The sequence below is a fragment of the Manis pentadactyla genome, chromosome 12 (assembly GCF_030020395.1).
Source record: "Manis pentadactyla isolate mManPen7 chromosome 12, mManPen7.hap1, whole genome shotgun sequence".
NCBI classification, from domain to species: Eukaryota; Metazoa; Chordata; class Mammalia; order Pholidota; family Manidae; genus Manis; species Manis pentadactyla.
In genome coordinates, this window is record NC_080030.1 from 78365639 (window position 1) to 78381923 (window position 16285).

The 16285-nt window shown below is 34.0% G+C and overlaps 1 pseudogene; it reads left to right on the plus strand.

The window, feature by feature from the left end:
* Positions 1 to 875: 875 nt before the first annotated feature.
* Positions 876 to 4776, plus strand: LOC118916486 (CWF19-like protein 1; annotated as a pseudogene).
* The last annotated feature ends 11509 nt before the right edge of the window (positions 4777 to 16285 follow it).

Below are 16285 nucleotides of genomic sequence, written 5' to 3' on the forward strand. Positions count from 1 at the left end.
ATACTACATTATCCTAATTACTATAGCTTTGTAATAGATCTTAATATCCAGTAGAGCAAGTCTGCACCTAATTTTCTATTTTAAGACTGTCTTTCGTTATATGTACCCTCTTGAATTTACAGATAAATTTTAGAAGAAGCTTGTCAATTTAATTGGAAAGAACATGCTGTATTTTGACTAGGATTGAATTAAATCTATCAGTCATTTGGGGATAAAATCAATTAATATAATTTATCATTTTACTTAGGGATTATATAATAGCTTTCAATATATGTATTACACGAACCTTGTAAATAGATTTTTAATGTCCTGGAAGAGTATAATTAAGATTGAACTGATTTGTTCCTTGAGCACTACTTTGAATTCATTGTTGGAGAATCTGGGCTTAGAATTTCTTAGTGGGAATACCTTTGATCACTAATTCAATTTTTAGTAATTACAGCACAATTTAGATCTTTTGATTCTCTTTTATGCAAATTTACTAATGTATACATTTTCTAGGAATTTGTCAATTTAGTTGAATTTTTAAAATTTATAGCATAAAATTTTCATAAAATTATTATAAATGTTAAAATCTCAGAAACACCCAAATGAGTTGTAAATATATCCACACAAAAATCTGCACATGAATGTTTGTAGCAGCTTTATTCACAGTTGCCAAAACTTGGAAGCAACTAAGATGTCCCTCAATAGGTGAATGGATAAGCAAACTGTGGCACATCTAGACAAGGGATGATTATTCAGCAATAAACATAAAAATAATAAAAATAAATGATTCATCAAGCCACAAGAAGACATGGAAGAACCTTAAATGCCTTTTGTTAAGTGAAAGAATTCAATCTGAAAAAGGCTACATACTGTATGATTCTAACTAGATGACCTTCTGGAACAGGTGTAACTATGAAGACAACAAAAAAAGAAGAGTGGTTGCCAGGGGATTGGTGGGGACTCAGGTGAGTGGCAGAGGGGGAACACGGGGTTTTAGGGCTGTGATACTATAATGGTGGATTCATGTCATCATATACTTGTCAAAACCCATAAAATGTACAACACAAAGAGTGAGCCCTAATGTAAACTATGAACTGTCATTAATAATAATGTACAGTATGGGCTTATTAATTGTAAAAAATGTCCACACTAATGCAAAATGTTATGAATAAGGGCAAAACTATGTTCAGGGCAGAGAAGAAGTATATAGAAATTCTCTGTATTTTCTGCTCAGTTTTCTGTAAAACTAAAACTGCTAAAAATTAGTCTATTAATTGAAAAAATAAATAAGCACTGTATTAATTTACCCCTTCTCATATGATGTTTCCTAGTTTCTTTTTCAATTGCATCAACGTTTAAACATGTTTTTCCATTACTATATTACATTTTTATAATGATGGAATACAAAGCTGTCTAAGTCTTGGACCTTGTTTTTTCTTTTACAAACTCTTTATGTATCATTAAAACATTGCACTTTTCCCAAGTGACCATTTTTATGGGCACATTACTTTGATAGACAGTTTTGAGAAGTGCTGTTGCTATTGTATATTTCCTTCCAAAATAACCACTTTTTAAAATAATTCAAGCTTCATTTTTGTTGGCAAATTATAGTATTTTTCAAGGTACATACATAGCGTTTCCTAAGCCCAGCTGCACCAACTCAGGTAGATAATTCTTAGCTTACCTCATTTGCTTGAAAATACATTTTCTTACATTTGCTTGAAAATACAAGCAAACGTACATTTGCTTGAAATAGTCAGTTTAATAAATGTATTTATTGATGGTAACATAAATCCACCAGAGCAGATATTCAACAACTTTAGCTAACTTCCATGACCCTAAATTATTGATGACATTTTCCCAATGATCATGGGAAACAGAGAAGAACTAATTCAAATAATCAAACACGCCAACTATGCCGCATCCCATTTCTTACTTGATGGACCCATCTTCACAAAGCTGAAATCTTATATATGTTTCCCTCTGATCGCCTAAGAGTCTGGTTGTTTTCTTTATTTGAGATGTTAGGTTTAATATGATCTTCCTAAACTTCAGAATTCAATCCACCTTTCTCTTTGGGCAGCTATTTCCCCCTTAAATTACATATGACCTATGAAGTTAAGGAAGTCGTGAGTTTGATTCTTTTGCATTGACATAAGCACTAAGTTGGAAATATCAGGCTTATTTTATGAGACTGCCTGATAAAGCAGAAAATTTACTGCTATTAGTTAGCTTTTAGTATTCAACTTTTTCCTTTTGTTTATTCAATTCATGGGAATTATAAAGGTGAAAAGCACAGGAAAAGTAACCTATCTTACTACATAAAGTCTAAGGTTTAGTTTAGAATTACAAGTTCTTTTATTTAGGACAATCCTAAAACTAAATTGTTTCTACTTAAAATTCCCATCAGGAGCTATGATACTAACAGTAAGAAATGGAGAAAACAGAGTCTTTTCTCCCTCCTCTGGGAATGTGGCCGTGTCTTGGAATTCATTGTATTTTTTCACCTATAGGTTTTAGGCATAGAATTTCCACTATATAGATGCTTGATAATAAAATTAGGTATCAAAGTCTGGGGTAAGTAATTTTTAACTTTCTTAAATTAAAAAAAAATGAGCCATAGTTCAATGTCTACCCTTTTAAATCTGTTTAGGGATTCAAAACTCACTGAAAATCAAACTTCTACTCTAAGTTAGTTGCTTAGAAAACAGCTGTGAAATTATTGAGTCAGTCAGGTTTGATCAGGAGGAGAATCCAGACCAATTATTTTAATAAAGGACATTAATATAGGCCACGAGTTACAAAGGAATAGGAAGAACTAAAAGGCAGTCATGGAACTCTGAGGACACCCAGAGCCTCACGTCAGTACCCAGAGCTTAGTGTGAGCCTCAAGTTACTCCAGAGAAGGAGAGACAAAGAAAATGTGCTCGCGGAGACCAGAGAATGTAAAGCGTCCTCACAGAGACCAGAGCCACAGAGGCACAGCTGCGCACGGGTGCCGGGTCTGGGTGGGAGCTAAGATCATGACTGGGATCTGCCCATCAGAAGGTGTGACCCCAGAGAGAAGGTCTACCAGAGAGAGATGGAATATGGAGACTCAGTCTGTGCTAGAAACACAGCCCAAAGCCAAGAGAAAAGGCAATAATTGAGCTGGCTCCCCTCTGCTAGTCTTCCAGTTACCCAGTTTTGTCTCCCACTGACCACATCTATTCAGAAAATAATTGGCAAAAGGGATTGCAAAATTAAATTTGCATGAATCAGGACACTGAGACACTGGATAGAAGATTAGTTAACAGATCTTTCCTCAGAGTGAAGTAGTCCTGATTTGGGGAAATTTAGCAGAACATCCAGAAGCTTAGATAGGGAAGAAATAAGAAATGTAAGACTGGAAAGTTCTGTAATGACTTTAGAGGTAAAATTATAAACAGACAGAAATATTTACATTATTAGTGTCTATATTAAGTTTTATGGCAAATAACAAAATTCTCCGGAATGTTTTAAAAATATCTATGAGCTCTTGAATCAGAAAATCTTGCTTATGAAATTATTGTCAAAGTTCTTATAATAACACCCACTTACTGAATGCTTCATTATGTGCCATGCACAGTGCTATACATGCATTTACTTACTTAATCCTCACAAGAAGTCTAAGAAATAGATACAGTTTTTTCATATTGTAGATGAAGAGGGAATACTAAAAGAGGCTAGACAAGTAGCTGAGGTCACAGTGGTGGTAAATGGAAAAGTCCCTATTCAAATCCATGTTTCCTGTTCTCCAAGCTCTGTCTTTATCACCATGTAATTCTGTCCCAGTCTGTGCTTGTCAAATGAAGCTCTGTTAAGTGTTACTCCTAATCATCTTTCTGGAGCAGATGGCTCTCTCTGGTTACCACAAGGCTGGTTCACAATAATGATGGTTAAAATTAAATAGGCATTTTATATCCAACCCATACTCAGAAGTTGAAAAAGCTCCTGCTTCTATGACCAATGAGTTTTAAAAGCTATATGTACATTTTTTATCATCTATTTAATCACCTGTAACTATTTTGTTCTGTACAATGGCAAAGAGGTTTGGTACAATGAGGCAGGAAAAGAAATAGTCATCTATAGGCAGAGATAGCTAGTCTTTTACTCATGCAAAGTGGATTTACAAACTTCAGCCTCCAAGATCTTGCTGGTTTTGCCTTGCCAGCCCTGAAGTAGAAAATCATTTAGTGGTCCACACTGACACGTATTGCTGAACCACCCCAGCCAAAAGAGGTGCATCTGATAACAATGTCCTCTTGCTGCCCAGGGTACACTACCAAAGGAGAGAAGCTTTTAGCAAAGGGATGGTGGAGGTAGGGAAGTATAAAGCTGCAGTGAGGCAGTTCTTTAAGAGTTGAGGGCAGCAGTGCATTCTATTTTAGGGAAATTATGAGAGCTGTCACTTCCAGCTACAGATCATTCCTACGCCACACTGCTGATGACATTGAAGAGGTCTTCACCACCCAGGCACAAGAGCAACAGATCAGGCTGTTGGAAGTCCAGAGCACTCAGATATCAAGCTGATTGCACACTCAGAAGCAACATATTTTTATGTTGAACTTAACACAGGAGAGAAGATTTTCCACAGAGTTAATGAATTTTCCTTTGAAGTTTGAAGGGAGGATCTGGCCAGGGAAGCCATCCTTGACTTTCCTGACAAATCTGACTGGAGCAGTGTCAGGTCAGCAAGGAAGAGGAGGTGACTCTTGTTTGCAGTTTCAGAAAGACTTTGAGCCCTTTGTCTTCATGCTGGATGACTAAGCTAAGGAAAAGCAAAGTTCATGAACTTCATGGGAGTAGTAACAGCCTGTTTTTAAAGAAACAAAAGTTTTCCATGTGGACTGTTTCCCTGTCTGTTTTTTATGCATTCCCATGGAACCTGCCTGTAGCAAGAAAGCTTAAGATTGAATGTTCATTGGAAAAAGCCACACTCTAGGATGAAAATCCTATGTTAAAAACATATCTGTCCACAGAATTGCTGTAGCCATTTGGCCACCCTGAGTGACTGTAATCTGTGGGGTGAAGATGACACCATGAAAGGAGGAGTGTGGGGATGAAAAGAAAATAGTTATGTTTTGGTTTTGGTTTTAATGCCACTGTATCAAAATAATATTGAAGAGCAGCAAACATCTATATTTAGACAAAAAAGGAAAAAGCACATCTGTCATCCAGCTCCAAGTACAGCTTGTGTTTATCAACATTTTTGAAACATTTACACTATCAAAGAAAATCCAAATGCTTTTCCATAAAAAAAAATATGATAGGGAGGGGCAATATAAATTCTGATATTTTTACTTTAGACTAAATTAGGTAACTGGCTGAATATTTAAGACCAAAATTTATTTACTTACATATTTATTAGCTTCTGATAGGCCATAGAGGGTGTGTGTGTTGTGTGTGTATATTTAGTAGGGTGGTGTTACAGCATGCTATTCCAGAACTTTTTTTCAAAATTGCACAAGCCAATGACATTCTAGAACCTCATATTTAATGATTATCAGTACTTAGATAAAAAAAATATATGCTATATACTAATGAAATTTAACCCTTTTGTATTCCTGTATAATGCTCCCTGGGTTACACTGAACATGTCTTGAAGAAATGTACCTCAAAAAAAATTTAGTAAAAGCCTAGTATCATTCTTTAGTTGCAATCATTGTTCATCATGAAAATGTATTTTCTATCTGTGAGGCTGTGGTGGCACTGGGTAAAGGGCCATGGCAGATGGCTGCAGGGGCTCAGGGGTTTCACCCGTGCTCTTCCTGTTTTCTATAACCTTGGACTTGTCACTTGTCCTCTCCTGTTAACAGTCATTTCTCTATAGTGTGGGGCAATTGCTTCCTCCTTTTCCCACCTCAAATACATGTGAGGTAGGAAAATATAGAAAGGGATAGTTGATATGATGTATTTTCCAAACTATAAAATGCTATGCAAATTTATCATAAAAATTCTGAGTTTTCTATGCTGATCAAAATATACACAATGTATACTATAAGTGCTTTTCCACACACACATACCTAAGGACCTGCAAATTAAGTGTCACATTATGTATATGAAGCACAATTTTATATGTTAGGATGCATGGATCATGGCAGGGATTGAAGGGATAGGAAAGGAAAGCCCATAGGTTTGGTAGACTATAGCAATCACTGGGGCCTCCATCTTACTGTATCTCTCTTAGAATGTTAAACAAATAGCAGAGGAGGGGAAAGGTGTGCCATTCACTGCTAGGAAAGGCATATGTGGCAGTAAGTTATATTAAATCATCAAAGTATATTATGGTCCCCTAAAGGTTTTCTTGGTGATATAGGAAAAAAAACTTATCATCTCATCTTGATTTAGTAGAATGTGGGATGATACTTCCTCAGATAAATTACAAAAAGAACTTTCTCATAACTGACATCTAGAAAAATGATAATAAATGTCAAAATTATCATATAGAGCAAAACTATATTTACTAGCTAATTACTGTCTTTCTTATTCAACACAAAAGCTTAAAAGGCCATATGCTATGGTTGAAATATTGGACCATTTTATTCTGTAGCTGTTGCCAAACAACTTTACCATAATTAATTTTGCTTGTTTCCTAGGGTGTTTTTTCTTTTTAAACATGCCAGAGATGAGCCTTTGTAATTAATTGTCTTATTTCAGAAACTACTTTAAGAAAAATTCCAAACTACTCATTTCTGTGTTGGTAATCATTTCCCTCTTGACTTTCTAAAGTTTGTTAGTTATTCCTTTTCCTTTTATTTAATTCTGGAATAAAACATGTCACACACCAAGTAAGGGCATAGTACCAGAAGAAAAACTGTATGTGAATATAATTAAAATCTTGGACTTCATAACATCTTATGCATAATAGAGAAACAGATTTGGCTAAAAAAAATAATTGATATTGATTTGAAAGTGCTGACTTTCATATTTTATACTGGTATATTTCCTGAAACAGCAGAGGTTTGCATTTTTCTTTTGTAATCAACCTGAATTTATATTACAAATAAAAACTAACAAACTTCTGTGCAGAATAACATAATTCATCTCGTACTGACACCAGGTTTCTGGATAGTGGGCTGAGAGGGCCTAAGGGCTAGCAAGAAGGATTGAAGAAGAATAAAAACATCTTTTAGAATCAGATCACCAGGACATCCAGTGTGAAGCAGAAGTGAGTTTTTATTTGTTCTAAATACAGCTCTGTCCTTTATTTAATCAATGGAAAAAGTATTTAAAGATGATCCAATAATTTGTCATTGTTTATTTTAGGTGTTGTTGTGGGTTTTCATCCTTTTCTATATCTTCATAGATATTCATGTTGTCAGAATGAAGGCAAATATAGATTCAAACCCAAATTATAGGAAAGAGATTAAAATATTCTTGGAGAATGCAAAATTCCAGTTATGGAGATACTTGAGTAATTATTTAACTTTCAAACAAAATGGTAAATTGCAGTTTATATATCAGTTATCTATTACAGCATCTCAAAGGAATAAAACTGAGGTTTAAAACAACATGTATTTGCTCACAAGTCTACAATTTGGGCTGTACTCTACTGAATAGTATTTCTGCTGATCTCACCTGGGGTCACTGATGTAGGTGCTGGCAGTGAGATCTTTTTGGGGAAATGGGTGGTCCAAAATAGCTTTACTCATGTGCCTAGTGGTTATCTAGGACAGCCACCCAAGCTGCCTCAATTATCCTATACATCATGATGTCTAAAATTTCCTATAGGGTGAAAGAAGATACCTTACTACCTGTGAGGCCCAGACATACAAATCATGCAAGGTGACTTCTGTCATTCTAATGGTCAAGAACCCCCCAAATCCAAGCAATGAGAAAACAGATTCCATCTCTTGGTCGGGGGTAAGATAATCCACCTTGCAAACAGGCATGGACATGGCAGTATGATTCACTGGAGGGTCTTACTGTAAAAATACATGAGTCTAAACAAAAATATATTCTTCCGGAGTAATGAGAATAACAACTGCTCATATGTATTGAGGCTTTTACATGTGTCAAGCAGCTGTTCTAAATGATGTATATTAATTTTACACTATTGGTGTGTATATATATCCAAATAATGTATATTAATTATATATAATAAATAACTCTCTGCGATAGGTCCCATGATTTTCAGTTGTGTAGATTAGACAACAAGAGCACACAGACATCGATGTATCAAAATCATTACAATAATTAAGTAGTAATTTTATAGTAACAGTAAAATGATCCTGATGCAAAAATAGACAGACAATTACAAGAAAAGTCATATTTAGTTAGGTTCAACTCTATGTGGGATGTCAATATAATATAATGCAGACATTCTAAATTATTAAAATAAATGTACTATGCAATGAATTATTAAATTATTTGATCACTGTTTTATAAAATGGATTATAAACAAAATGGTCAGCCATTTGGAAAAAGTAAACATTTGATACACATCTCACTCACCAAAATGTATGTAAATAGATTGAACATGTAAGTATATAAACCTTAATACCATACAAGTACTAGAATAAAGTGTGAGTAAATATACTACTTAGAGTGATCAAACAGATTTATATCACAAAATCTTGGGGATAACGCTGGATGCAAAAACCAGAAAGTCAGAAAAAATTTATAGATTTTTGTCACATGGCAATAATAGTAACTAAGACTGATTAAGTACTCAGGTAATATTACAAATGTTTTTCAATCATTATAACATTTAACATTCACATCATTGCTATGAGGTAGGAGCTTGTACCACTCACAATTTGTATCTGAGGTAGCTAAGGCATACAGCTGCTATTATCTACAGTCACATAGTCTATAAATAGATAAGCTGGAATTGGAATCATCATCCTGACTCCATAGGCTGTGCTCTGTCATAAAAATAAAATCGTTTTAAGAAAAAGTCAGTAAAAGGAAAAATACATTATAAAGGTGAAGAGATGGAAAAATGGGAGAGATTTATAATGGAGATTATATAAAGATAATGACAAATGACAAAGACTACTAATAAAAAGAGCAATAGAAAAAAATAGTCAATAGAAATGGAGAAATTCACACAGAAACAGAGATACAAGTATTCAGTAGAAACAAGAAAACATGTGCAATAACACTGGTGGTCAAACAAATGCAAGGAAAAGTAGGAAGTATCAATGCCAATTTTTAGCCTGGGAAACATGAAAGTAATGAATAAAATGCTCAAAACTTATGAAAATGTGGAGAAATAGCTTCTCAAATGCCTTGATGGAAAAAGTATAAACTGGAGGTGATTTGACAAAATATTTCCAAAGTCAGAATGATCACACCCTGAAAACTGTAATATTTCCTGTAGAAATTTATCCTAAGCAGATACATAGACAAATGTGCAAAGATGTATACTTATCACACTGTTGTTTATAAAATTAAAAAGAAAGAGAAGAAGCATTTTATGATACAAGAGGCAATATAAATAGAATTTATAGATATATACACACCTAATAGTATAGTTTCAAAGTACATGAACCATATACAGACAAAAGAAGAAACGGATAGTTCAGCAATTAGAGGCTGAGATTTCAATACCTCTCTTTCAGCAATTAATAGAACAACTGGGCAGAAAATCAGTACTGATGTAGAATGTTTGAACACTATCAGTCAACTTAACCTGCCATTTATAGAACACTCCATCCCCAAACAGCAGAATACACATTCTTTTCAAGGACAAACAGAACATTCTCCAGAATAGACAATAGTCTGGGCCATAAACTAAGTTTCAATACATTTTTTAAAATAGAAAACATATAAAGTATTTTCTCTGAGCACAAGAAATTAAATTAGAGATTAACAGCAGAAAGAAATTTGAGAGACCCAAATATTTGGGAATTGAACATCACATTTATAAATAGCCAGAAGTTCAAATAAGAAACCCTGTTGAAAATAAGAAAATACTTTTAATTATCTGAGAAGAAAAACAACACATAAAAATTTGGGAATTCAGCTAAAGCAGTACTTATAGGGGAATATAGTGCTTTGAGCACTTACATTAGAAAGTAAGAAAGATCTAAAAAAATTATGCAAGCTTCTACCTCAAGGAAAAGAAGAGCTAATCAAACCCAAATTAAGTAGAAAGAGGGAAATATCAAGATGTGTGCTGAAATCAATGAATAAGAAAACAGAGAACAGAAAGAGAAAATCAATGGAAATGAAAATCGTTTTTTGAAAAGTCAACAAAATTGATAGAGAATGACAAAGAGAAAAAAAGAAAATACAAATCAGTGAAATCAGGGATGAAAGAAGGGACATCACTAATTCCAAAACAGAAATTTAAATGGTTACGAGAAAAGATTACAATCTACTTCGTGCCAACAAATGAACTAGTTTAGATGAAATGGACAAACTAAAGCAAATATACTCATTACCAAAATAGACCGAAGAAGAAATAGAAAAATATGTAAGATTTACACAAGTGCAGAAATTAAATTAATAAATAAAAATCTTCCCACAATAAAAGAAAAAGAAAAACACCATATCTAGATACCTTCACTATGTATTCTACCTAATATTCAAAGAATAAAGGATACCAATCCTACACAAACTCTTTCAGAGGAGGAAGAAACTTTCCAACTAAACCTGAGGCTAGTATTACTCCAGATACCAAAGCTAGAGACATCAAATGAAAAGGAAACTACAACCAATATCCTACATGAATGTAGATACAAAAATCCTAAACAAAATATTAGCAAATCTAGCCAATGTATATCAAAAGGATTACATATCTTGTCCAAGTGGGATTTACCCAAAGAACACAAAGTTGCTTGTTTCCAAATAGTGTAATATACAATATCAATAGAATAAAGGACAAAACCACATTGCATCTCGAGAGAATCAGAAAAACATTTGAAAAAATTTCAATACCCATTAATTATTTTTTTAAATTTTTCAACGAACTAGGAATAGAACTTCCTCAATCTCAGAAAGGGTTTCTTAGAAAAGCCTACAATTAACATCATACTTAATTATGAAATTAAATGATTTCACACTCAGATCAAGAGCAGAACCAAGATATCTGCTCTCACTACTTCTATTCAGTACTGTACTGGAGGTTCCAGACAGTGCAATCAGGCCATACATATAAATTAAAAGCATATTTTGTAAAAAATAAATAAAATTTTTTATTGCAAACAACATGATCCTATGTGTAGAAAACTTAAGGAAACCTCCAAAAAAAATAAACAACAAAAAAAACACTAGAATTAATAAACAAGTTTGAAAGTCACAAGATACAATCAAAGCTTTAAAATCAATTATATTTTTTAATACTAGCAACAAATAATCAAAAATTGAAATGAAGGAAACAATTCTAATCACACTAAGGTCAAGAAGAAATATTAAGGAATAAATTTAACAAAAGAAGTGAAAGACCTATACACAAAAACCTGTAAAAGATTGCTCAAGAAATGAAAGTAGATTTCTAAATAGAAAGCCATTCTGAATTCAAGGATTGTAAGACAATATTCTTAAGACATCAATTCTCCCCACATTGGTGTATATATTTAATTTGATCTCTATCAAAACTTGTTGTGTTTTTTTAAAAAATTAACAAATGATCCAAAAATAAGTGGCAAAGCAAATAGACCTAGAATACCAAAAAACTTTGGAAAAAGAATGGAGATGGAGGACTTATATGCTCCTACTTCAAAACTGGTTGTGAAACTACAGTAATTAAAATAGCATGGTATTGCATAAGGGGACATACAGATCATATACCAGAGTAGAAAGAAATAGAATAAAAACTCATGTGTGTGGTCAATTGTTTTGTCTTGTGGGCTTAGGTATTTATGAGTCCTACCATAGCTTGGTGATGAGTCAAAATCTTCAGTGATGGCATGTTGAGAGCATGTATCCTGGATGTTAGGAGGACATTTTATTTCTGTGGGCTTTCTCCCCAGAAATGTATAACCACAATCTAACTGTGAGAAAAACTTGATAAAAACCAAATGGTTTTGTAGAATAAGAGACTTTTGTTACATTAAATTTTCTCAAAAGCCTTTTAAAAATAAATGTTTTGTTTTAGATTACGTTTAGTATTACAAATAGTACAGGGAGTTTCTGTATATTCCTGCAAAAGTTCCCTTTATTATTAACATCTTACATTACTATGGTGTATCTGTTGCAACTAATGAACCAACATAAATGCAATATTATTAGCTGAAAAACCATATTTTACTTGTATCTACAGTTTGCACCTAATGTCCCTTTCTGTTCTGAATCCCACGCAAGGTACCACTTTACATGCAATTGCTAGGTCTCCTTAGGCTCCTCTAGACTGCCATAGTTTGTCAGGCTCTCCTTTTTATGACCCTGACAGTTTTAAGAATTACAGGTCAGATATTTTGTAGAATGTCTCTCATTCTACAAAACCATTAGGTTTTTATCAACTTTTTCTCAGTTAGATTGTGGTTAGGCATTTCTGGGGAGAAAGCCCACAAAAGTAAAATGTCCTCCTCACATCCAGGGTACATGCTCTCAACATGCCGTCACTGATGATTTTGACTCATCACCTAGCTGTGGTAGTACTCATCAGATCTCTAGTGTACAGTTGCTTTTCTATGCCATCCCAATCTCATCTCCTCGGAAGGAAGCCACTGTGTGCAGCCCTCACTTAAGGGGTGGAGAGTTCCTCAATGGAGCTGTATCTACATAAATTATTTATAATTCTTAGTATGAGATATTTGTCTCTTCTTCCTTGTGTATTTATTTATTTGATCATTTATGAATGATCATGAATCATGAGTATTTATCTTATACTTTGCATTGTAATCCAATACTACATTATTTTGTTGCTCAGATTGTCCCAGTTGTGGCCATTGGGAGCTATTCAAATTGGCTTCTGTGTCACCTGGACATATTCCTATCGCTTTGTCTTTTGAGCACTTTCCTATTTTCCCTACAAGATCTCTAGGTTCATTTGTATTTTCCCTGACCCAGCCCTAGAATTAGCCATTTCTTCAAGAAGTTCTGGTTCCTTTCTTTGGAGAATGGTAATAAAATAAAATAACAAAATCTGGATGCTGAAATGCTTGTTGCTTCTAGGGTGACATTGTTTCTATGCCTTCTCAGAGGACAGAGCAAGGAACTATATGTGTGTATACAAACTTACGTATACATACATATCTGTAGTTACACAGTTATATATATATATATGTAAATATATATATCATATGTATGTATTATAATGGTATAATGCAAACGGCATAGATCAGAATGACAGATGGCAGATACATCAGTATCTATATCAAACCAAACATGAGTTTATACCTATGTGATGTCTCCATCACTAACTGAGGAATGATGGCTCCTTCTAGCCTTCCCCCTTGCTTTTCTGTAATGACCAATTGATTTTTGAAAAGGTGCTAAGACAATTCAATAGGAAGATAAGTCATTTAACTCACGGTGTGGAACAATTAGATATCTGTATGCAAAAAAATACATTAACCTAAATTCTTACCTCACACCATTACAAAATGAACATGGATCATAGACACAAATGTAAGAACTGAAATAAAAAGTTCTCCAAGAAAACATAAGAAAAATCATTGTGCCCTCAAGGCAGATAAAGATTTCTTCAATGTGATGCCAGCTGCACAATCCATAAAAGAAAAAATTGATAAATTGAATTTCACCAAATAATCTTTGGCTCTTCTAAAGGTACCATTAAGAAAATGAAGACAATCACATACTGGGATAAAATACTTGTAAAATATGTATCTGGTTTTAAAAAATTCATAATTCAATATTAAAAAGGCATCAATTCCATTCAGATATGGGCAAAATATTTAAATAGACATTTCACCAAAGAAGATATATGAATGGCTAATAGGCATGTGTAAAGATGCCCAACATCATTAGTCATTAGGGATATAAAAATTAAAACCATAATGAAATAAAATGCCACTAACTACCCACTAGATTAGCTTTAATCCAAACAACTATCGAAACTTGATTTGAATGTGGAGCAGCTAGAACTCTCTCTCATGCACTACTGATTAGAATATAAAATGGTACCATCACTTTGAAAAAGAGTTTGTCAGTTTCTTAAAGTTAATCACGTACTTACAACCCAGTATTTAATTCCTAGGTATCTACACAATGAGAATGAAAAGATGTGTCCACAAAAGGACTCGTGTGTAAATGTTATGGCAATATTATTCATAATATCCAAAATTTAAAATCAGTCTAAATATATATCAATTGGTGAATTGATAAGCAAATGTAATATATCCCTGTAGTGGAATATAAGTCATCATTAAAAATTGTGCACCTGGATTCATGCTACAAAATAGATGAACTCCAAAGATATTATATATGCTAAGAAAAAGAAAGTAGACATGAAAGAACACATATTGTAGGATTCTGCTTATGTGAATTCTCCAAAAGACAAATCTGTAGGGACAGAAGACAGATGAATGGTTGCCAAGGACAGGGGATGGGGTGGGTACTAACTACAAAGGGGCAGAAGGGAACCCTAGAGGATGATGCAAATGGTCTAAAACTGGACTGTGGTGATGGTATGCAGCTGTATGAATTTATTTAAAAATTATTGAGATGTACAACTGAACATGAATTTTATGGCATTTAAATTATACCTCAATAAAGAGATTTTAGAAGAAAAAATAATAATAAGATGGAATATAATGTAGTATTTGAACAAGAGAGTAGAGAAACCAGAAATAGATACATACAAACACTAGACATGTGATGAAATGGCTGTACTCATAAATGGACAAAGGGATATTCCATAAATGGTGCCAGGACAATCAGTTATCCATAGGAAAGAACTACCCGTATCTTACACTATATGAAATACAATTTCCAGACGGATTAAAGACTAAAATGTAAAAAACAGTCTTTTAACATTATTAGATGAAATTATAGAGAGATACTTTAAAAACTCGGGGCTGAAAAAAATTAGTAAACAAGAAACAAAACAAACTATAAAGGAAAGACAGATGAACTTCTATGAAAAATTGAGATCTCAATGCAGTAAAGCACATTATAAACAATTAAAATGATAAAAAAATCAATGGAAAAGGATATGTACAATTCTAATTTGACAAAGTAAATATGACAGAAGACTAAGATATATCAAAAACTACCGAAAACTAATAAGAAAAAGCAAAACAACCCTCCCTAAAAAGTGGACAAATTATATGGGAAAATAATTTCCAGCAAAAACACATGATATACATTAAATGATGTTAAACATCACAAGTAATCATGAAAATGTACTTTTAAACAACCATGTAATAGATACCATTTCAATCCATCCAATTAACAAAAAATAAATGCTGACAATAGAAGGAATTAGCATGCATGTGGAGATATAGAAACACCAAACACCAGTGGTAGGGGGCTGTAAAAGTACTTTTAAGAGCAATTTGATCAGGTGTAGTTAAATAAAACAGCAATTTTCAGAATGCATATCCTTAGAAGGGTATGAAGACATTCCAAATGGTACACAGAGACAATTTTTAAAAACTAATTTAGAGATCATTATCTTCCACATATACTCACAAAAACAAAGAAGAAGAAAGTTGAAAAAAGTATAGATGAGAGGTACTCAAGATGGCCACATGAGTATGGAAGCAGAAATCTCCTCCCAAAATCACATATATTTTTTAAAATAAAGCAAATACAACTATTTCTAAAAGAGAGACCAGAGGATATAGTACAACAGCCAAGCTACAGCTACATCTGCAAGAACTCAGCATCTCACGAAAAGGGAAAGATACAAACCTGTGACCTGGTGGGATGAGCACACCCCCCACCCCAGTTCACCGCTGGGAGGAAAAGAATCAGAGTGGGGAGGGAGTGGAAGCACAGCACTGCTAAATAACCAGCCCTAGTAATCTACACTGGGAGCACAGACACACATTGCGTGGTGTACTGGATATTAGAGAAATGGAAAAGTAAAATCCAAGATGGAGACTGCTAGCGGGTCCCCATAGCCAGCTTCCAAGGGACAAAAGGAAAAGAGGGTGCTTTAAAAGTCTTAAAGGGACAAGGGTTTAATAGGTGGACAAAATCAGCACCATACACTCAGCCCAGCAGGCTTGGAATCTTAAGGAACTTCAGGCACCCTAACCCCCGGGTGGCAACACAGCTCTAAAGCCCCTCACAGTGATAAGCAATCTGCCATTCATTTTCCCCCACCAGCACTGCAAGCAAACTGGCTGACCCGCCATTGCTGCAGACCAGCCAGGACGCAGCCCTGCCCAAGCAACCACATAGAGTCTTCTCCCAG